Source organism: Bufo gargarizans, chromosome 11 (genome assembly GCF_014858855.1).
Source record: "Bufo gargarizans isolate SCDJY-AF-19 chromosome 11, ASM1485885v1, whole genome shotgun sequence".
Lineage (NCBI taxonomy): Eukaryota > Metazoa > Chordata > Amphibia > Anura > Bufonidae > Bufo > Bufo gargarizans.
Window position 1 is genome coordinate 99,400,950 of NC_058090.1, and position 14,914 is coordinate 99,415,863.

Here is a 14,914-nt window from a genome sequence, read left to right on the forward strand (position 1 = left end):
TGTGTATACAGGACAGGGGAAGTGGTACTGTGCAGTGTGCATACAGGACAGGGGAAGTGGTACTGTGCAGTGTGTATACAGGACAGGAGAAGTGGTACTGTGTAGTGTGTATATATACAGGACAGGAGAAGTGGTACTGTGCAGTGTGTGTATATACAGGACAGGAGAAGTGGTACTGTGCAGTGTGTATACAGGACAGGAGAAGTGGTACTGTGCAGTGTGTATATACAGGACAGGAGAAGTGGTACTGTGCAGTGTGTATATATAGGACAGGAGAAGTGGTACTGTGCAGTGTATATACAGGACAGGAGAAGTGGTACTGTGCAGTGTGTATATACACAGGACAGAAGTGGTACTGTGCAGTGTGTATACAGGACAGAAGTTGTACTTTGCAGTGTATATATACAGGACAGGAGAAGTGGTACTGTGCAGTGTGTATATACAGGACAGAAGTGGTACTGTGCAGTGTATATATACAGGACAGGAGAAGTGGTACTGTGCAGTGTGTATATACAGGACAGAAGTGGTACTGTGCAGTGTATATACAGGACAGGAGAAGTGGTACTGTGCAGTGTGTATATATACAGGACAGGAGAAGTGGTACTGTGCAGTGTGTGTATACAGGACAGGAGAAGTGGTACTGTGCAGTGTGTATATATACAGGACAGAAGTGGTACTGTGCAGTGTATATATACAGGACAGGAGAAGTGGTACTGTGCAGTGTGTATATATACAGGACAGAAGTTGTACTGTGCAGTGTATATATACAGGACAGGAGAAGTGGTACTGTGCAGTGTGTATATATACAGGACAGAAGTGGTACTGTGCAGTGTGTATACAGGACAGAAGTTGTACTGTGCAGTGTATATATACAGGACAGGAGAAGTGGTACTGTGCAGTGTGTATACAGGACAGGAGAAGTGGTACTGTGCAGTGCGTATACAGGACAGGGGAAGTGGTACTGTGCAGTGTGTATACAGGACAGGGGAAGTGGTACTGTGCAGTGTGTATACAGGACAGGGGAAGTGGTACTGTGCAGTGTGTATACAGGACAGGGGAAGTGGTACTGTGCAGTGTGTATACAGGACAGGGGAAGTGGTACTGTGCAGTGTATATACAGGACAGGAGAAGTGGTACTGTGCAGTGTGTATATATACAGGACAGAAGTGGTACTGTGCAGTGTGTATACAGGACAGGGGAAGTGGTACTGTGCAGTGTATATACAGGACAGGAGAAGTGGTACTGTGCAGTGTGTATATATACAGGACAGAAGTGGTACTGTGCAGTGTGTATACAGGACAGAAGTTGTACTGTGCAGTGTATATATACAGGACAGGAGAAGTGGTACTGTGCAGTGTGTATACAGGACAGGAGAAGTGGTACTGTGCAGTGCGTATACAGGACAGGGGAAGTGGTACTGTGCAGTGTGTATACAGGACAGGAGAAGTGGTACTGTGCAGTGTGTATACAGGACAGGGGAAGTGGTACTGTGCAGTGTGTATACAGGACAGGGGAAGTGGTACTGTGCAGTGTGTATACAGGACAGGGGAAGTGGTACTGTGCAGTGTGTATACAGGACAGGGGAAGTGGTACTGTTCAGTGTGTATACAGGACAGGAGAAGTGGTACTGTGCAGTGTGTATATATACAGGATAGAAGTGGTACTGTGCAGTGTGTATATATACAGGACAGGGGAAGTGGTACTGTGCAGTGTGTGTATATACAGGACAGGAGAAGTGGTACTGTGCAGTGTGTATATATACAGGACAGGGGAAGTGGTACTGTGCAGTGTGTGTATATACAGGACAGGGGAAGTGGTACTGTGCAGTGTGTGTATATACAGGACAGGAGAAGTGGTACTGTGCAGTGTGTGTATATACAGGACAGGAGAAGTGATACTGTGCAGTGTGTATACAGGACAGGAGAAGTGGTACTGTGCAGTGTGTATATATACAGGACAGGAGAAGTGGTACTGTGCAGTGTGTATATATACAGGACAGGAGAAGTGGTACTGTGCAGTGTGTATATATACAGGACAGGAGAAGTGGTACTGTGCAGTGTGTGTATATACAGGACAGGAGAAGTGGTACTGTGCAGTGTGTGTATATACAGGACAGGAGAAGTGGTACTGTGCAGTGTGTATACAGGACAGGAGAAGTGGTACTGTGCAGTGTGTATACAGGACAGGAGAAGTGGTACTGTGCAGTGTGTATATATACAGGACAGGAGAAGTGGTACTGTGCAGTGTGTATATATACAGGACAGGAGAAGTGGTACTGTTCAGTGTGTATATATACAGGACAGGGGAAGTGGTACTGTGCAGTGTGTGTATATACAGGACAGGAGAAGTGATACTGTGCAGTGTGTGTATATACAGGACAGGAGAAGTGGTACTGTGCAGTGTGTATAAAGGACAGGAGAAGTGGTACTGTGCAGTGTGTATACAGGACAGGAGAAGTGGTACTGTGCAGTGTGTATACAGGACAGGAGAAGTGGTACTGTGCAGTGTGTATAAAGGACAGGAGAAGTGGTACTGTGCAGTGTGTATACAGGACAGGAGAAGTGGTACTGTGCAGTGTGTATATATACAGGACAGGAGAAGTGGTACTGTGCAGTGTGTATATATACAGGACAGGAGAAGTGGTACTGTGCAGTGTGTATATATACAGGACAGGAGAAGTGGTACTGTGCAGTGTGTATATATACAGGACAGGAGAAGTGGTACTGTTCAGTGTGTATATATACAGGACAGGGGAAGTGGTACTGTGCAGTGTGTGTATATACAGGACAGGAGAAGTGATACTGTGCAGTGTGTATACAGGACAGGAGAAGTGGTACTGTGCAGTGTGTATATATACAGGACAGGAGAAGAGACTGATCCATCCACAAGCCTCTTAGATGGTGTTTTGCACACTGCTCCAGGTCTCCCATATTTGATGGGTGCCTTCTCCCTACAGCCTTCTCCCTCCATGCGCAGCGCTTACATGGGGCTGTAGCACCCTCTACATGAATGTAATGGCACCTTTGTTATTTTCTTCAGACATCCAGGAGCAGGCGGCGTTCAGTGGGTAGGAGCGCAGGCTGCTCTGCCTCTTCCTTTGCCCGCCCTCCTATTTCCTTGTATCATCCCTAGGTCCAGCTGAGGTCCCGCGCCTGCGCACTGCTTCCCTGGCCGGGGCATGCGCACTAGTTGAATTTATGCTGCGCCCACAATGGGCATCACAGTGCGAATGCCCCGGCCCGGCGAAGCCGTGCGCAGGCGCGGGATCTCGACCGGGCCTAGGGATGGGCACTTGCGAGTTCTCATTTGCATATGAAATAAACGCCGTTTTTCCTGCTTCTGGATGTCTAAGGAAAATAACAAAGGTACAGGGGTGGCACGGCGCCATGTAAGCGCTGCGTCTGGTCGTGGAGCGGTGACGGACTCCCTTTAAGATCTCTCCACAGGTGTTCAATAGGATTCAGATCCGGACTCATTTCTGGCCACTCCAGCGCTTTGTTTCCGTCCATTTCTGGGGGCCGTCGCCGGATCCGGCAATCTGCATGCTGCGGTATTTTCTCCGTCCAAAAACCGTACAGTGACTGAACTGAAGTCATCCCGATGCATCCTGAACGGATCGCTCTCCATTCAGAATGCATTAGGATAACACTGATCAGTTTTTTTTCAGTATTGAGCCCCTAAGACGGAACTCAATACCGGAATAGAAAACCGCCAGTGTGAAAGTACCCTGAGCCAACCAGCGGCTGTGGTAGCGTGATACAGAAGCGTGTACACCATCTACAGGTCCAGGAATCTGCGGCTGCAGTACCACTAGTGACCCATAGATGGGGACACGTGCCCAGTCCTGCCTGTATACCCAGCTTGTCCAGGAGCTGATCAGACTCTCCGGCTCTTGTGATGTCTCCATACACACACATTGGTGTCCTGGACCGCAATGACAGGTTCCTCGGCGCGCCATCTCCGCTCCTTGTCCCCACCATTTCCCTTTCTGCCATTTCACCTAAACTTTGCACAACGCTCTAATATTTGACTTCCGTCCCTTAATATTTGCATAGAAATATTCTCCAAATTACAATCTGGTCCTGTGAAAATGAAATCCCCTCCCCCACCGCTCGCCCTGTGAGGACTGTATTCCACCTAAGATAGGGACGGGGGCAATCACCCAGCTTTCCCAGACTCCAGAATGGCAACTAGGGGCAGGGGCGGATCTAGAACAACTGGGATCCAAGCGATAGGTAGGTATGCTGTGGCAGCACACAGAGTTAACGTGTGGCGGTCCCGTGTGGCACGTGTGACTGGTCCATTGATGTCTGTATCCTTTGTAAATAAGTCATGCCACCATTCAGACAGTGGCGCCACCTGGAGGCCAGGAGTGGGCAGTGCCGGCATGTGTGTGGAGTGCAGCTGGCGCTGCATTGTAACCTTTGTTCAGTGTCTGGGGCTCTCCTGCGTCGGCAGCACCCCCTCTTTTTTTGTTCAGGGTGCATATGTTTAGGCTCATGTGACACACACACGGCGCGGCTCGGCGGTGTGTTTCTATGCAGTGGCGTGGGGGGAGGAGCTCTGCGTATTCTGCATCGTGGGTTAAGGGGTGTGTGAGGCTCGCAGCCCCCCCAATATTCCTGCTCCACCTCTGGGGCCAGTGTGAGGGGTGTAATGTGATCTGTTTCTAGGTTGTCAAGGGGGGATTATGGTGCGCTTGACGAGGGGGCCCGTGTGGCAAGATTGGGGGGAGCTATAATGCCACGGGACGCTGCTCTCCTATTGAGCGCTCCGACCTCTGTTCTCTTTGTCAGAAGGCTGCCTGCTCCCCGTACCCCTCCCTCCTGCCCTCATCCTGCCTGCCGAGCCTGGCGCATCCCAGACAAAAGGTTACTGGCTCCCTGCACCTCAAAACGCAGGTGCCGCTTATCTCCCCCCCTCACAGCATCCCGCTCCCAGATCCTGACTAAGCACCAGAAATAAAAAAAATAAAAAAATGCAACGTCCTTCCATCGATCAACACTGTGAAGACGACAAGGCCGGACAGTGCAACCGGATATCACAAAGGGTTAATAATAGTAACGATAATACGACAATCACAATGAGACGCCATCTTTATTACACCCCCCGGTCATTACTAATCCCCACCTGGAGGTGATTGAGGGATCGCTTAAAGAGCAGTTCCCTAATGTAATAATATCAGAGCCATTGCCTGCACAGGTGGGAGCGATCCCGCTAACTCTACAAGGTGGTGGTGGATTTTAGGGGGCTCCGTTTTACGGGACAGAAACCCTGAACTCAGGGGGGTCCGACGCCTCACTGATCGTCGGTTCTGCAGTAGCATCTTCTGCTGTGCGGTGGATGGAGCCGAGTACGGCTCACATCCATAGGAGCTGGAGCTACTACAGAACAGCACTGGACCTCCGCGGGTCACGTACTGACGGCCAACCCTATAAAGGGCTTGTCCAGCTTTTTGCACTTCAAGTGCAAAGAAAAACCTCGTACTCACCTGCTCCATTCCAGCTCCCTGCCCAGTGAACGTTTGGACGGACAGGGTCAAATGCACCGCAACGGTCGCAACGCTAACCTACCCTCAAGCTGACGTCACCGCTGAGACTAGCGCACGTGACCCTGTCCATCCAGAGGTTTACAGGACAGGAACTAGAAGACCAGTGAGGACAGCTTTGGACCCAGGAGCCGTAACGGAGAAGTTTTTCGACAGGCTGCAGGAGTCTGTAAAAAAAAAAAAAAAGTTCAAAAATCTGGCGCATTTTACAGTAGCAAATCGCGTCCGCATGCTGCGAACGTGCGGTTCTGTTTACAATGCGTAGGGCGGAATCCGCAGCAAAATGTGCGACAAATCAACATGTGGGTCTGTCCTGCGTGGACAGATCTGCTTCTATTAGATCGGGCTTATTATGTGGACATTAGGGCAATCTCAGATAGCATTTTTATGCCGATTTCAGCAGTTTTTCTACACCAAAAGCTACATAAAAAAGCGCCTACAGTATGTGTAGTGAAAAATGTACTGGATTATTAGGAGTGAACTGTCCCGCACCCCTCTATCCCCCCTCTCTCCTCGTAGCCATGCAGCTTGCTTCTATCCCGCTAGCCTCCAACAGTTAAAGTTCATGCCCTGCCCTGTACTGACATCCGAGGGGCCACGCACCCCATCGATCACAGAAAAACTATAAAGCAATATAAGGACTGACTCCAGGGAGAGGGACAAGAGTTCACGAGCAGAGAAAAATCCTTCTCTCCACAAGGCACCAACTATTATACGAAAAATCTGCCGAATGTACAAAATTTTACTGAATTCCAATCAAGAATTTTGCAAAAAAAAAAAATATATATAATTTTTTATTTTTTTTTGCAAAAGCAGTCAATCTAATTTCCACCTTGCCAGTTTGGAGGACGGGGGTATCCGCTGTAGCTCTATGGCTGCAAGAGGTGAACTGTCTCCCTGCCATATGAAATCCTGCATGACATGAAGTCGGACTACATGTCCCACAATGCACTTGTCGGGCAGGATATATACACACGGGGGTCTCAGGTGGCAATGGTTGGCTGCGGCCATCTGCCAGGCTGGGAGAGATCAGATCTATCGATTATCAGTTATTAACATTTCGGGAGTGCGTGGCCCAAACCCCCCTACCCTCGCCTTTACCCACCCCCCCTCCTGGGAGGCACAGGAGACGGCAGCACAACGGGTCATTGGGCAGTGAGATCATGCCACACACGCAGTAATCTATGACCTCAGACCTGGCCAATCAGACGCTTCGTTGACCGATTAGAATGTCAAGGGGTCACCTGGATTTAGGACCCGGGGTTTCATTTAACCCCCACGTCGTAACGACTGGAGGGTTTAGACTCGAGCCACTGCCCTGTTATCCTGTGCCAGGGTCACCAAAGCACTTAATGGGTTAAAATGCAGCAACTCCCCCTACTGCATCGTGAAGTTCACGGCGCCCCCCTTTCCGTCCTTGGTGGTAGAGGGTTAAAGCGCTGCCACGAGGGGTACACAAGAAACATGGCTGCCGCCAGCACCCTTTGTTCTCTGCATGACTGCAAGGATTTTTTTTTTTCATTCAAGGTCCAGTAGGGAAAAGAAGGAAAGGGGCACGGAGAGGCGGGCACCGGAGCACAGGGGAAGGGGCACACGTGGAAATGTTGATATAGTGGGCAGAGGGGGGTGTGGTGACTCTCTACTGAACACGCTGCAAGACCAGGGGTGTCCTCTCGGTCCTGTTACCCCTCCCCCATGGCACTAGTAGCCTCCACAGATGCTGGACATGCTGATGGCATCCGTGTGTGTGTGTGGGGGGGGGGGGGCATTCATGAAGTCAGGTGCACACAATTACTGTCTAGACAGTCACCGGGGAAGGAGCGGCTGTGACATCCCATTGGGGATACTCACCGCGGCCGTGCAACGCCTTGTAACGAAGCAGCCGAGATGATCGCAGCCGCCACCACGTGCTGCGCTCACCCACATCATTTATTAACAGCCCTCATTTACACAGCAGCATCAAGAGGGGGCAGATGTTTGACATGGAGCAACACAAGGGGAGTGGAGGAAAGATGTACGCCGGTCCGGGCAATCATGGGGGTATAAGAGTCCGGCACCAGATAAGGAGGTATCGGGGGAAGGCGGCCATCACAACGTTACTATGACAGGGTGACCCCGAGTGTTCCCATGTAAGAGGGAAAAAGTTACACAGCTGGAAACACGCGCACGCTGTGGGCCACGTGACAGAAACTGATCGCACGCCTGTAATTAAGAAGAAAAAAAACACCTGATCCTGGGAAAGCTGGGTGACAACCCCTGACAGAGCTGTAGTAGCGGCCATATGGTTTGTAATCCTGCTTTCCAAGAAACAGATAAACCTGCATGGACTCTTTCCGCCTGTTAGCAGAACCACTTACCTTGTCCAAAGGAGCTTACAATCTAATGTAAAGCTTAGCATCAGCACTTCCGCACTCCTGTATACAGTATATACAGAGAAGGGGGGGGGGGGGGGAAGGCATCTCATCCAGCCAATCAGGACCCCACAACAGTGCCGTCTACAGATGGGTGTACCTTCCAGAAGACATTTTGCATTCTTTTTACCCATGAAGCATTGCCTGATAAATAGGTCTCCATACACCACTGCGTCTCTTCAATGAGAAGCGGTACCCCCGAGCTATGCTCTTTTTACCCAAATTCTTGCACAGGATACATACATAGGCGTTATGTATTCTAGTCTGTCCTGCAGGTGTTATGTCGGAGGACCCAGTGACCCCCCCCCCCAGGCCCTGCGTGTCTTCCTTGTCTGCCCCTATGTCTGTCCTTCCGGTGCTTTGGTGGAGGTCTCAGTGACCCCTCTTTAGGCCCCTCTCTGTCTTCCTTGTCTGTCCTGCAGGTGTTCTGGTGGAGGTCCCAGTGACCCCTCTTCAGGCCCCTCTCTGTCTTCCTTGTCTGTCCTGCAGGTGCTTTGGTGGAGGTCTCAGTGACCCCTCTTTAGGCCCCTCTCTGTCTTCCTTGTCTGTCCTGCAGGTGTTCTGGTGGAGGTCCCAGTGACCCCTCTTCAGGCCCCTCTCTGTCTTCCTTGTCTGTCCTGCAGGTGTTTTGGTGGAGGTCCCAGTGACCCCTCTTCAGGCCCCTCTCTGTCTTCCTTGTCTGTCCTGCAGGTGTTCTGGTGGAGGTCCCAGTGACCCCTCTTCAGGTTCCTCTCTGTCTTCCTTGTCTGTCCTGCAGGTGTTTTGGTGGAGGTCCCAGTGATCACTCTTCAGGTCCCTCTCTGTCTTCCTTGTCTGTCCTGCAGGTGTTTTGGTGGAGGTCCCAGTGACCCCTCTTCAGGCCCCTCTCTGTCTTCCTTGTCTGTCCTGCAGGTGTTTTGGTGGAGGTCCCAGTGACCCCTCTTCAGGCCCCTCTCTGTCTTCCTTGTCTGTCCTGCAGGTGTTTTGGTGGAGGTCCCAGTGACCCCTCTTCAGGTCCCTGTCTTCCTTGTCTGTCCTGCAGGTGTTTTGGTGGAGGTCCCAGTGACCCCTCTTCAGGTCCCTCTCTATCTTCCTTGTCTGTCCTGCAGGTGTTTTGGTGGAGGTCCCAGTGATCACTCTTCAGGCCCCTCTCTGTCTTCCTTGTCTGTCCTGCAGGTGTTTTGGTGGAGGTCCCAGTGACCCCTCTTCAGGCCCCTCTCTGTCTTCCTTGTCTGTCCTGCAGGTGTTTTGGTGGAGGTCCCAGTGACCCCTCTTCAGGTCCCTGTCTTCCTTGTCTGTCCTGCAGGTGTTTTGGTGGAGGTCCCAGTGACCCCTCTTCAGGTCCCTCTCTATCTTCCTTGTCTGTCCTGCAGGTGTTTTGGTGGAGGTCCCAGTGATCACTCTTCAGGCCCCTCTCTGTCTTCCTTGTCTGTCCTGCAGGTGTTTTGGTGGAGGTCCCAGTGACCCCTCTTCAGGTCCCTCTCTGTCTTCCTTGTCTGTCCTGCAGGTGTTTTGGTGGAGGTCCCAGTGACCCCTCTTCAGGCCCCTCTCTGTCTTCCTTGTCTGTCCTGCAGGTGTTTTGGTGGAGGTCCCAGTGACCCCTCTTCAGGCCCCTCTCTGTCTTCCTTGTCTGTCCTGCAGGTGTTTTGGTGGAGGTCCCAGTGACCCCTCTTCAGGTCCCTCTCTGTCTTCCTTGTCTGTCCTGCAGGTGTTTTGGTGGAGGTCCCAGTGATCACTCTTCAGGCCCCTCTCTGTCTTCCTTGTCTGTCCTGCAGGTGTTTTGGTGGAGGTCCCAGTGACCCCTCTTCAGGTCCCTCTCTGTCTTCCTTGTCTGTCCTGCAGGTGTTTTGGTGGAGGTCCCAGTGACCCCTCTTCAGGTCCCTCTCTGTCTTCCTTGTCTGTCCTGCAGGTGTTTTGGTGGAGGTCCCAGTGACCACTCTTCAGGTCCCTCTCTGTCTTCCTTGTCTGTCCTGCAGGTGTTTTGGTGGAGGTCCCAGTGATCACTCTTCAGGCCCCTCTCTGTCTTCCTTGTCTGTCCTGCAGGTGTTTTGGTGGAGGTCCCAGTGACCCCTCTTCAGGTCCCTCTCTGTCTTCCTTGTCTGTCCTGCAGGTGTTTTGGTGGAGGTCCCAGTGACCCCTCTTCAGGTCCCTCTCTGTCTTCCTTGTCTGTCCTGCAGGTGTTTTGGTGGAGGTCCCAGTGACCCCTCTTCAGGTCCCTCTCTGTCTTCCTTGTCTGTCCTGCAGGTGTTTTGGTGGAGGTCCCAGTGACCCCTCTTCAGGCCCCTCTCTGTCTTCCTTGTCTGTCCGGCAGGTGTTTTGGTGGAGGTCCCAGTGACCCCTCTTCAGGTCCCTCTCTGTCTTCCTTGTCTGTCCTGCAGGTGTTTTGGTGGAGGTCCCAGTGACCCCTCTTCAGGTCCCTCTCTGTCTTCCTTGTCTGTCCTGCAGGTGTTTTGGTGGAAGTCCCAGTGACCCCTCTTCAGGTCCCTCTCTGTCTTCCTTGTCTGTCCTGCAGGTGTTTTGGTGGAGGTCCCAGTGACCACTCCCTGTGACTCATGTCTTCCTTGCCTGCCCCCCCCCCCACCTCTCTCTGTCATACCAAATGTCTCAGACGTTTACGTTCTCTTGAGTGGAAGGACTCCCTGTTACAATCAGTATGGTCGTAATATGAAGTCTATAGGCAGATATATATTGTGTACCTGACTTAATGCAGCAGGATCCTCTCCCCAAATCCAAGATTAGTCTGATTGATGGATAACTTGCTCCATCCTCCGGTAATGAATCTGCAATGGAAACATAATGGACATAAAAGGGTTAATTGGTCTTATGTCAGTCATCCCAATGACGACTCCCCCCCAATGAAAATGGAAGCCGGTACGCCATATCAGTTTGGGGGGGTCCTATGGCACGTGCTTCCTGACGTACTAGTGACATCTCCACCATTGACACACAAGCCCCAATGAGATTTTCGCTCTGTTCGGGGCATGCATACATGAGGGTGGGTCAGTCGGGGAAGGGGTGCATATATTTTGGTCTCAGGGTGTGTAATGAGATACTCTGCATCATTAGACCGCGCCGTGTGCTCGCAGGTTCTCGTCCCAGGAGGGGGAAACACCTGCCAGGTTAATTTGCAGCGACGCTGCTGGAATTCCCAGCGAGACGCGGTGGAGACAGGAGTCCTGCATAACAGGGGGTCTCTGCGGAGAGATGACAGAGCCATGATCTGTGTGAGCAAACACGGCGGCAAAATCAGAGGACGTACACGCACCTGACGAGCCCCGCCGGCCGCGTGCTGGATATATACAAACCGTATATACCACAAGGACCTAACCCCTGAAAAATCTGACTGTTCACACACGGCGTACGTTGATTTCGGCAATCATTCAGATGTACGGGATGGTCGCAGAAATCTGCTGTGTGTGAACAGGATTACCATTAAGACAAGGCTAAATGGCAAGCAACGATTGTGAATGTAACACCATGTGACTGCAACATGGTCGGCGAGAAAAATCCCCAAAATTCTAGATTTTCCACCACAGAGTTCGAGGCGTGTCGTCTGCAAATCCTAAATGCACTGGATTGGTGATAATCCGAGATCGTGGCGGGCGTCTGACCATTGGTACCCCTATCTACTGCCAGAACGCAACAGAACAATGTCCTAAGACTACCAGAATACGATATGGCGCCATATTACTGCCATGAATCACGACTGAAGGGAAATTGACAACCTAAAAAAAAAAGACTTGAAATAAAGCACAAATTGTGAAATTTTGCCTTCATCTGTTTTTTGGGGTAGGATCAGTTGCACGCACTTTATAACGGTGGCGCGGTTTTTAAACAACACCATTTGTAACTGAAGGTTCACAATATTTTCTGCCAGAAATAAGATTCTGTTATTCTACGCCCGGTGAGGATTCGCACGCGTTCGCGTTATTTCTGCCCCACGTTGTAATTATTCACTTGTTATTTTAGACGTTTTCATCTTCCTTATAAACTTTTAATCGCTCGGACTGCAAAACAATGATTTCCTAGGAGAGGAAGCAGCATCTGCTGTGTGCACTCACGGGAGAGAGGGTCCTGCCCCCCCCCCCCAACCTCTTAACCCTTCTCCTGCCAGAAGACAGATCGCAGCGGGGACCTATCACCTCACGCTGCGAACACTTAGCCTGAGCCCAAGAGGGAGGAACACTGCGAATCCTAACGATCAGGCAGCAGCTGCTCTGATGGGAGAAGACCCCGCTGCCAGCCAGAAAAGAGAATCCTCAGTGCACTGGGATGGGCACCCAACTTTCCTCAAGTCCTGAATGGAAAAATCCTACGCAGCAGATGACATATTGCAACTCAGGAGTCCAGGAAAGCTGGGTCAATAAGCAACACGTCCAGTACTATGGCTTATATTAATGCAATATAGGTCACGGCCATGTTCGTGGTCACCCAGCTTTCCCTAATACAGATAAACCTGCGAAAGGCTGAAGAAGAGAATTTAGACTGAGCCGGCAGCGCTCTGACTGGAAGCCATGACAGTCAAAGGACAGCAGCCTACCTGTGACATCTTCAGGACCCAGCGCACCCAATGACGTCACTCATCCCCAGTGGACTGCACCGAGGTATCAGCTTCTATAACGGGTGGATGACAATGAGATGACACATCACCAGCCGAGGACGAAGACACGGCCATTAAATACTGAATCTGCTAATACAAACCTGGCATTAGCAGCGAGCGGGATGATGTCATCATGCAACTAAAGGACGATGACATCATCAGCAGAAAACAGAAGATACACAAACCAGATAGATCAGCAAATGAATATGAAGTAGGGGGAAAACGATCGGTTGCCGGAGATTGCATCAGAAATAAATAAAAAGAGTAATAGATTTTTTTTTTTTTATGAACAAAAATGTATACAAAAAAAAAGCAAGAGAGAAATGAATCCGTGAATAACTATGTGAGTCCAACATGGCCGCTGGTTGTGGTATTGGCAGAAATGTTGTCAGGAGTCTGGAAAAGCTGGATGACAACCCTAATATATACCCATTTTTCTCAAATACTCTAAAGTGAAACTCCAAAATGTACGACATAAATGCACTGCTCACCGTCCCCCCAAATTACAAATGTGCCCCCAATACGACGGTCAAGTGTCAGTGGTGTCACTGGAGCCTCCTCTGAATGTATAGCGCTATGGCAGCACATGTGATGTATTTTACAATGTCGCTTGCTTTTTATGACTTTGCCGGAGTCAGGTCCAGCCTCTCATATGACCGCCATTTTGTTTTTGTTGTAAGTAACTGATATAATGAGATGACATGGAGGTCGCAGGACTGAGAGAGCTTAATCACGGCCCCTGGCAGTCATGGTAGAAACGAGGCCGAACCTATGCCATTTTTCTGTCACAGACAAGGATGAATACGTTCCCTGACCCTCCGTAAGCACTCCTCAATTTTACTCAGATTCCTCCATTTTACATCACCTCAGTTTTGACCTCACCCTAATCTTCACTGTCCCCTCGAGTCCTGTCCCCCCGCTAACCACCACAGAAGCCCCAATACCCTGTTGTCTAAAAATTTTACCTCACAATTCCTCAAAACCCCTCCATATTGAAAGCCCTTCCCTTTAAATTGCCCAAATACCTCACCCCTCAGCGGCCCTGTCAGATTCTCTCCATCCTCTTTTATCTCCCTCTGCCAGGAGAACTAATATGGCGCCATCAGTCACATAGCTTCTCATGAATGTGTAGCTCTGGAGCTGGGGTCAGCCTCATGAGCGCTCCAGCCTCCTCTCTGTGGGCGCCATTTTGTTTTCTGATGTGATCTATTACCACAGTATTGGGATCAGTCACTACCCATGTTAGTATCTGAGGTAATAATGGGACGTATCATAGACAAGACCAACAAATGAACCCAAATAACCCCCAATTCTACAACCACCCTCCATTTTATGCTGATAATACCTCACCCACTCAGGTCCTGACCCTTTCTAACCGCTTAATGCACCCCGGACCCCAAAAACTTCCTCAGGTAAAACATTTACCTCACACCGGCCAAGTACAAACCTGAATACACCGTGCCCCCCAAAGTCACTTCAATACTAATGTCACCCCATAATATGCTCCCCATTATGTGATTTCCTGAAATATTTTAGACGAAACCCCTCTCTTGTAAATATCCCAAATTACCTCAGCCTGGCCCATCACACTCCCTCACGAAACCCACCTCACCTTCAGTCTGAGGTAAAACTCCCCAATATGTCCCCCACCCTTCCCCCCAACAACCCCTCCAATTCCTCTACTGCCACCCCAGCCTCAATACCTGCCCCGGAGTCTCCATTACCCCCTCATATCCCCCACTCACACCTACAACCCCCCAAATCTCCATTACCCCTCATATCACCTCAGTAACCATTCTGCCCTCCTTACAACCCTCCAAATGCCAATTACCCCTCATAGCACCCCAATAACTGCCCTAAGCTCCCATTACCCATCATTTTTACCCACTAAGGCTACTTTCACACTTGCGGCAGAGGATTCCTGCCGGCAGTTACGTCGCTGGAACTGCCTGCTGGATCCGGCAATCCGGACGCAAACTGATGGCATTTGTCAGACGGATCCGGATCCGTCTGACAAATGCATTGAAATACCGGATCCGTCTCTCCGGTGTCACCTGGAAAAACGCATCCGGTATTAATTTCTTTTGCATTTTTAAAGGTCTGCGCATGCACAGACAGGAAAGCCGGATCCGTTTTGCCGGAACACTTAATGCCGGATCCGGCACTAATACACTTTAATGTATATTAATGCCGGATCCTGCATTCTGGCAAGTTTTTAATATTTTTGGCCGGAGGGAAAACTGCAGCATGCTGCGGTATTTTCTCCGTCCAAAAAACGTAAGAGGGACTGAACTGATGCATCCTGAACGGAACGCTCTCCATTCAGAATGCATTAGGATTTTTTTTCCGGTATTGAGCTCCTGTGACGGAACTTAA